The sequence below is a fragment of the Tribolium madens genome, unplaced genomic scaffold, assembly GCF_015345945.1.
Source record: "Tribolium madens isolate multiple individuals breed KSU strain unplaced genomic scaffold, Tmad_KSU_1.1 Scaffold_20;HRSCAF=117;Tcas5.2_LG4, whole genome shotgun sequence".
Taxonomy (NCBI): domain Eukaryota; kingdom Metazoa; phylum Arthropoda; class Insecta; order Coleoptera; family Tenebrionidae; genus Tribolium; species Tribolium madens.
In genome coordinates, this window is record NW_025400985.1 from 10926428 (window position 1) to 10935981 (window position 9554).

The following is a 9554-nucleotide window of genomic DNA, read 5'->3' on the forward strand; positions in this document are numbered from 1 at the left end:
ATTTGAATAGTACAATTTTTAAATAAATGTTTAATGTACAAAATACATATATAAAAACTAAATATTAACCAGTTCTGAACCGTACATGCGGATTAAATAAATCCAAGAGTATTTCTAAAAATTCTTCGCGAGCAAACCTAAAACAATAATTTTTATCCACAATCACTCCATAAAGAGACTTTATTTCACACTTTAGATGCGTATAAAGTACCACTTTATCCACTAGTGGCATAAAGTAACTTTATACCACTGTTAGTAACCAGCGCACCGCGTAACAGCTTACCTACTACGTTTAACCAAAAGCACATTTGGCGTGACGTTTATATGTCAGTTTAATTTTTAATTAAGTTTGGAATAATTTGGGCCTGTGATTGTGGATAAAACGTTATATTGCAGTCGTGTGTTAGTCGCGTTTCATCCACTTAAGAAAATTAAACATTCTTGTGTGGATAAAATGCTATCTAACACACTCTTACAATAAATAACTATTATGATTATTATTATTAAAATTTAGTCACAATTAGGTAAACGAATCCTGGTCAAAAAAGAAAACTATGTGAGGTCATATGAACTGCAACTAATAATCATTAGTTGCGGTCCACTTTTAGTGAACACAAAAAATAATAAGTGAATATTTTAAATTATTTTTATTTATAAGCGTTTTATTTGTTGTTTGTTTGGGCCACGGTTTTTACTGCCCTTTTTGGGCCATAAAATAGTGACAACTCGTTATAGTGTGATTAAATCGTCGTTTTTGGACTGAAAGAGAGTTGTGCAATAAAACAGTTTGAGCAATAAAATGTACAATTTCTTCCCCTTATCGAGAGTTCAAGGTTTCTGCAGTAAATATTTGAGAAAAACTGTAAAATCGGATACTTCCTCGGCTCGCATGTTGAGGAAATTCTTCGGTTTAGGTTTTGAAGAAATAGCCTATGAATAACGCAGCTTTCATCGTAAATTATCAAAGTTTGTTCAAAATGTGTGAAATCTGAGACTGACAACGTGTTGGTAATAAATTATAGACGAAGCAATAGACGATTCGGCTAAGGTTTCAAGAAAAAGCGTCTTCGGTGAGATTATCAGCGAGCGGTAATTTGTCGTTGAATTTTTTTCTCGAAAAATGATGGGAACATTTTAATTAAGCGTTGATAAAAAATGATGGACGACAATGGATGGCGGAAAACGTGGGAGTGTTACGCATCGAAAATAATTACCGTAATTTGTAATAACTTCAAATTTAATTTTGTTTACACAAGTCGAGGCGAACTTTTCAATTACGGACGTAGATATACTGGCCATGTAAGCGTAAAAGCTTTGCGTTATTAATTATCATCACTTGAGGGCAGTGGCGGCTCGTGGAAGAAAAAATACCTCGTTTTATCGGTGATAAGATGCAGAATGTGTAGAGGAATCGAGTTTTCCGCCCTAATAACTACGGGACATATTGACAAATAGCGAATTACGACTCGACCAACTCTAGTATAAATAATTTGTAGTGAAGTGATGATGGCCAAAATGGGGGCTCTTTTGATGACACGAGTGGTACTGAAAGGACTGTGACAAAGGTTACGGCCTTGTCTTTCGTGAAATATAAATTCTTGTCACGGCAAGGGAATCGGGTCGATTTACTCGGGTGTCAATACTAAAGTTATATAACTCGATAAAAGTAAAATAAAAGCTTGAAAAAATCAATGAATTTTCCTCCAATGTCCTGATTTAGGGGCACTCATGCCTACGAGAGATAATAACGCAACGTCATCTCTCTGCAACGCGAATTTGCATTATGAAAGTTGACTTTATATATGTACCAGGTGCAGGATATCAAGCCCTGACAAGTTAATATTCAATTTGAGGGCTTGCATGACACCACATTAGTTAAATTAAATCTTTCTGCAGCCAGACAGGAGTCCCAAAATAGCTGCGTCGCAAATTCTTAAAATCGGTGCCATTAAGATAAATAATGATTTATATACTCTAGGTTTGAAGAATCTTCAAAAGCTTGCAGTTCGCCATGGTTTAATGGTTCCGACTATGGGAAATTAAACGTCGTGAGTTATATTGACCGATAAAATCAGTACTCAGAACAATGCATGAAAATACGTTCAGAAGAGTTTCACTATGGCAATAATTAAAGTCGGATACGGGAAATATAAACAAACAGCATAATATTCAAATTGTTAAGATTAAAACGGAATTGGGCAAAACGCTATTACCTTATTTACATTTTTATTGCATTTTTAATGAAAACGAATAAAATGCGGTGATGAGAAACATTAAAAAATAACTCATGGCTGAAAGAATAATGGAAGAATTATTCCGAGGTCTTCACCATGAATAAAACTCGAGCTTTTTTGCACAATTTTACAAATAGATTGCCACCTCATTGGGGATTTATTATCAACAGATGGGCTCGGAATCGGATGTCTTAAACAAATTTTTAAAATTAAACTCTAAGGGGGAAATCCGGACGAAATAAAAACTCCTTTAATCGCTTGTTTGAGAAATATAAAACGATGTTTATTTATAAATACTAACTTAAATAACTCCTCAATTGTGTTTTATGCGATGTAGCGTCATAATCGTTAACACACTCTGTATCTGTTTCATTCGGTATTTAACGCCGTCTTCTTACACAAGACCAGCAATATCATCAAAACTGGAGCTCGGGATTAATCCAAAAGGAACCATAAAAGCACAATGCTAGAGTAAACGGTTATTGCTCTTCCGGGATGCATTACACGTTGAAAAACATATGCGAAATAAAAAATTAAGCCCTCCAAATTACTGGTGGAATAAACGGAAAACTGTATGTCCAAAATTTGACTGGTTTGAATAACTTTCTTCTTAAAAAATGTATTCATTAAATACACACTAGAATTATCTGTGGAGCAATCCAATGAACAGTAAAACTGAATTAGAGCAAGGTATTTGTGCGTTTTCCACTGAATGCAAGATTAATGACTGTGAAAATAGAAAACTCAACAACAATATACTACGGGATTAATCTCGACGTCGTGACACCTATACCAGCCAGAATCGGACTCGCCCAAGCAGACGGAATAAATAAAGTTTCTGGAGGAGGATTAGAAGAGTAGTCTAGATAAGCACAGTGGAGCAGAGGATATTGTTTATTCATGTAAATGTGTTAATAGTTAACAAAGTAATTTGGTATGCGTAGTCCGGACGCGCCTTCACGCAGTTTACTTTGTCTCGGAGTTTGTTCAATCTTGTCGCAACAAGTTCACAATATTTGCTAGCTTTCAATTGATAAACCAAGTACACACAAGGTTCAACCAAACCAAATATTGTCTTTATGTAATTCGGTAAGAGAGTAAATCCGGTCCTGATAAGATCGAAGCTGCGATAGTGAATTGGTGACTGATGGTCATTCCGTCTGCATTAATTAATTATTTCACGAGGATATTTATCGAGTCAAAGATAGAAACTATTTGTAGATAAGGAGAGCCGTAAAGAACATGTTCATTTCGTGTAAATTTTAATGGAGTGCTGTTTGCCTCGATGGAAAATTAATTAAAAAGACATCTAACGATGAAAAAAATCTTCGATTCATTGTGTATTCAAATTTTAATTGGATGTAGTTAAATTTTTTCTGCAGGGCCGCAATTTCAGATAAAAGTGCTATTCTGTCTGGCTAAGGTTAAAAGTGTATTAAGGTCGTTAATTATTTACGGCCGTTTTATGTTATGGTTGCATAAAACACAGCAGGATGAATGCAAATTCGTGACCCGGAATTTGTCAGCTTTTTTCGCGTATTAATTGGATCCGGACGACTTTATTAAATAGTTTGAATTTTCGCGACTTTTGCCCGATAATTATCGAGGTGCAAGAAGCCATAAAACGTTCAAAAACTCCACTTTAATGAGCCAAGAGTTAACAATCCAATAAAACGTCTCGTAGTTTTTGCGGTCGAAATGATTTACAACGCTCTCGAGTTAATTACGAAAGACAATATATTAGAATATTATGTGCGCGCCATAAAATGTTGCACGCTTTTCTCCCCTTCGAACAATTAAAATAACAGTCGAAAAAGCCTCCAGGACTAAACTGTATAGTCAAACAATCCAAACTCTAAAAGCAATTAACAGAATTCCGGCAGAACTGTGTGGTCTAGAAATTAGTAAATGAAAACGGCGCGCCGGTTCCTATTTACAGGCCAAACATGGCGGAAGTGTATTTAAATAGGCCTTATTAGAGCCGGGACACGGGGCCAGAGAGCAAATAAACCGGGTCTTATTGTGTTTTTAGCGCAAATATCGACGGACCCGGAACACCGGAAAAACACAACACTGAAATGCTTCTAAGCCGCAATAAATCATTTTCAAATTTAACAAACGGAAGATGGAGTTAGTGGATGTTACTGGCGATGGGTCTCCGTCCGCTGTACCCATACAAATACGGCCACCTTTGAAGAGAATTTTTAGTCGCCAGTCGACAAATCGCAAGCAGTTTTGCTCACCCTAGGTGGCCCAGACGCGACCACCACAACTCACGGTTTATCGCGATCAAAGCAAGTAATCTTTGACTACCGTTGTAAAGCAATACCTTGCATATCGTATTCCGATTAACCGGTAATTCAACGCATCTCTCGATTGATATCCGATGTAAAGTGGAATTGTCGACGTTTCACTTCGAGATTAAACCTCCACCATCACATACCAAAAATAAATCAAAATCGAGCGGTATTTAGCCCAGACGATGCGCCGGCACGAACGCCTGATGTTTTCTCAACGTTTCGAGTGGCAATGTTTGGATCTATTGCTTTATTTCGTGGCACTCTTCAGAGATGAGTGAATGTCTTTTAGCTTCTTTAATTTTAATTTGAGGTGACTTCGAGTTGGATGCTCATTTGGTATACCTAAAAGCGGTCTTATGATCAGCTCCCATATAAATTAGGCATGTCTCGAAGTAGCGCACAATACCTGTTCATATACAAAACAATCGTTTAGTATCGCTAACTGGGCGAGTTTGCATAGTAAATGCTTATTAGTTTCCCGTCTTAGCGTACCAGCAATCCTTTGTTAAGGAAATTTAAGACTTCTTTGTATCAGTCGAGAGTTTATTCATTATGTATATCGTCGAAGCGAAAAAAAGCCCTCGCATGTACTAAATCGAATCTTACTTTTAAACCAATTTTCTTCTTAAGACGCATTAGAGGCGGTATCATGGTACAGGCGCAAGGTACAAAGAAGAGTGCAATGTATCGTGAAATTAGAACCGGCAAGAATAACCTACATAATCCCTTTTCTTAAAATTTTTCAAGCGCATTATAAAGGTAACCTTCGACAGGGGTGTGAGGAGGCCCAGTTGGAGTCTTCCACTTGGACGTATCGAGTTCTTTGGAAGACTTGTGAGGCCCGCTGGAATTTTGGTATCAAACAACGCGTAAAAAGCACGAACAAGACAATTTAAGGATTTGGCTTCGGCGAATTTTTCGCTTTAATTAACCGATACGTGGCATGATTTTTTCAAGCCCAATATTTACCAGATATATCTGACTTCATAAACAATGTTATTTAATGACGCTCGACTTCATCTCGTCGAAGGAGAAGAGCAAATAATCGTTCGTCTGATGGTATTTACTGAATAAATTAATATTTTAAAAGCCGTGCAATAAAATGGAAATGTGTACATAGCTGAGTTCGCAAAGACGTGTTGTGTTATTGTAATCAACGCATTTATAATTAAATGGGGGAACGAAAATATTGGTGGACATGTCTTTGACCCGACTTGAGCGCTGCACTCCAACTTGTGTATTCCATGGGTGCACCATTGTTAAGTACTTAATGCATCCATTGTAGAAATAAAACACCATACGCTAGTGCATAATGGCCTTTGCTAAAGATTTCATCGAAAACTGCGTTTGAAAATGCCGCCGTATTTATTTCGCCTACCATTTATGCGTTATTAATAGCCGCACAACCCTTAAACTCGAACAAATTCACAATAAACTACTTCAAAGTTTGCAACACTGCCTATCGGAAGCCCATCTTGGAACTCCACTATTCACAATCAGAAAATTCAAAGAAACTTACACACCATTTAGTTATTTTTCTTCCATCAAAGGTAGTGTTGATGCAACACTTGATAACAGGACACAAAGAAAATCAAGCCAACCGAAAAGTTTTTTATTATTATACTAAGTGACATTAGAAACGTAACAACCACAAATGGTAAAGGGCTGCTAATGTAGATCTTAACAAGCAAAAAAAATATTTTTAATAGTTTTGGTGCCTGGGTTTGGCGCGCTTTATGTCATAGGTGACGTGGATTGTCAGCCCCCTCTTTGCCAAATAAATCATGGGCGCTCTAATCCGTTTAATTCTGAAATATACCCGAACTTATCGCCAGGTAATCCCCGATATTTGGTACCCATTCCCTTAATGGCCCCGGTGTTGGCACGTATCTATTATAACTTCCTAAATACCCTTCTCCGGTTGTCAGTTGAAAAATCCTAAATATGACCCCACAGTAGCGCGACAATAAAAAAAAAATTCCAAGGCATAAAAATTGTCATTATTGTCGTTTGTCATCTGGCTTTGTGTGTGCAAGGTTTTAGAATAGCCGGCTTATTAGGGTCGGATTCTGTGACACAAAGTACAGGATGTTTGGAAACGTTCAGGTAATGAAACTGGACGAGTGCTCTGTGTACTCACCTGCGCTGAATAAATCGGACCGTTCTTCACGAATATACATTTTTAAAGCTTCTATTAATATAGTGACTAGAAATTTGATTTTTTTTCGAGCAAGCCGACCGTGATAAATGCACGACGTTGTACAAGTCGAGTGTGGTTTATGTTCCCAAAAAAAAAACAATAAAAAAACTCCCTCTGTCAGGAATTTAATTATGATTTTTTAAAAATATAAAGCTCCGTTGTTTGGTATGTTTTTTTGGTAATAAAACACTCATTGCTACCCTCTTTTAAGATCCGACGAGTTTATTTTGTTTGATGCATACATTCGTTGTTTTTAAAAACTAATTTGTTTAATGTATTTTTAAATATGCCACTTTTTTTCTTTAACCAAATCACAATTTTGTTTTACTACGTGAAATGGGATTTGCTCGGATTAGTTCGCCGCTTCTGTTTGAAATCAGTTAATCTCTCAAGGACGTGTAGCAGCTAATTCTTTTTGGAAAAAACTTTAGGGTTAATAATTGTGACAGCGAGTCATAAAAAATGCGATAAGCCGTGAAACCATTTAGTTTTTGGCAATGTGCTTCTGGTCTAGCTTGGCTATAAACTGTGTGAAAGCGCTTCGTTGACAAGGCAATTTCTCAAGGAACTCCTTAAAATCCTGGCGGAGGAGCTGAGATTTAATACCTTCAATTTGAAACTTAGACACACAGTGAGTGCGAAGGAACGCTAAGATAAGCACGCTTTCAAGTCGTTCCCGAGGTGTTTTCATAATGTTTCATATATTTTTTTTCGTGAACGAATTTTTCCTGAACCTTTTACTTTATGAGTTCAGACATGGAAGATAACATTGCAGCTCCGGAGAAAATGAAATCAACTAAATTACTACCCATCACAAAAAGCGAATAATTATAGAAATGGGCAAAAAAAACTAGCCCCATTCGCAGATTACTTCCCAACATCATGTTTGTGGATGCAAAATTTTGATTACAATTGTAGGTGTGCAATAACCCCCCTCATCATGATTTAAAATTCGGCCTCGAGAGAGCTCCGTATTTGCTCTTGTAACGCGCTGTAACTCTGTTTGTAAAACACATGTAAAATACGCTTTTGCTCGAAGAAATTTGCATTGAATTTGTTGCGTTTGTGTTGAGTTTTTCACCGATCGAGCAAACACTGAATTAATGTCTCTATTTCTAGTTTTTCGTTTCGATTGTGTTTAAATATTAGAGCATTGTAGCTCGAAAACGAATGAGATGTTCACGCCCACGCTTAAATATAATCACGAATTTATCGATTAAGGTCTAATTAATTCGCTCAGGTTCTAATTAGACCAGCGGCTTTTCGAACGTTTATCTTGTCATTAGCTCACCTGGATCGGACTAGCACGCCCACTTGTAATAATCAGACCGAAACATATTCACAATCGTAACGAGAACGAACGCCCAGAGAGATGGGTCAAAGGGCACCAAGGCCAAAAAGGCCTTCACACCGTTAAACCCACCACTAGCGGCAATCATAGCAACAAGAAACAATTTTTTTAAAAGCGCTTATGTAAAGTCTATCTGTAAAAAAATGTTGGTATCACTAGGAAATTAACAATTTTTACAAAAAATTTTAAAATTCGAATTTTTGAATAATTTTTTCTGACTAATCTGGTTTTGGAAATTTATCAAAAAATATGTAGTGTTGACAAAAAGATCGTCGTTAAAATTTGTGCTGTTTTTTATTGTTATTACTTTTTTAATGAAGCATGTTAAATTTATTTGTTGCATTTTTGGAAATATATCTTTTAATTCTTTTTAATCCTTTTGAAGTTAAACTTTTATTGGCCGATTTTACTTACTTTTTAAAATAGTTTGAATTCTTTGACGAAAACACCCTTTGTTAGGTGATAATTATCACTCAAAAACTAAAAATTTTAGGAAACTAAGATTTTCGCTATTTTGTGGGCAATGTAAAAGATAAAAAATGAAGAATTTTTTTTCAACATAAAAGCTCCAAAAAATTTTAACAAAAACAACAGTTATGTAAATAAGCTATATCAGTTTTTTTTTTCACAAAATTTTGACTTGGTGATTTCCATTTAAATCACACGTTACAATGTCATGTAGGCGTAGCCTGCTGGATTATCTTATCATGGGAGGGCTGTTCTATGGTTCCGCCTCGTCAAATTTGCCTAACATTTTCAAATGTCGGAAATTGATTTTTTTGCGGGAAATGATGAGGAGAAAGTTTGAAGCGCATCGGTAAGTCGGGCGTTCAAGTGTGCATAATAAACAGTGAGTTGGTTATTTTTGCGTAAAATATTTGGAAAAATGTGGGGGGTAATTTGAGTCTCGGTGATAAAATGTTGGGGTTGAAATATGGCCGGCGTAAAATGTTTAATTGGCTTCAGTGTATATTCATGCTTATCTTCTAAGACAGGTACCGCACGTTGTATCAAATTAACACTTGACATAAATACGTAACGGGTAAATATTTACAGTTGACATTAATAGTGATAGTTGTGAGTTTAAAATAGTACTGGGAGTTTGACCCCTTGTACCATGTGACAGCACCGTCCATGTCTCTCCGACCCCTCAATTAATATATTCCGAGTCAAGTGTTCTGATACCGGGCTTAACCCATCTATCACGCACTTTATGCTAATAAATCACGGATTTTCTCGGAATCGCAGCTCGGTTTCACTTCGGCCAAGACTCCAACTCGAGATCTAATCGCGGATAAAGCCGGAACGTGTCGAACCGATAATTGGAGATTGTAATAATAACAACAACACTATTCAACACGAACAATAACATTCCGATCAGGCTTTATTGGTCACCTCGATACAAATTGCGTTTTTATTTTACACCAATCGTAACAGAAAAACAAATTTTATTTTACTTTGGTGGGATT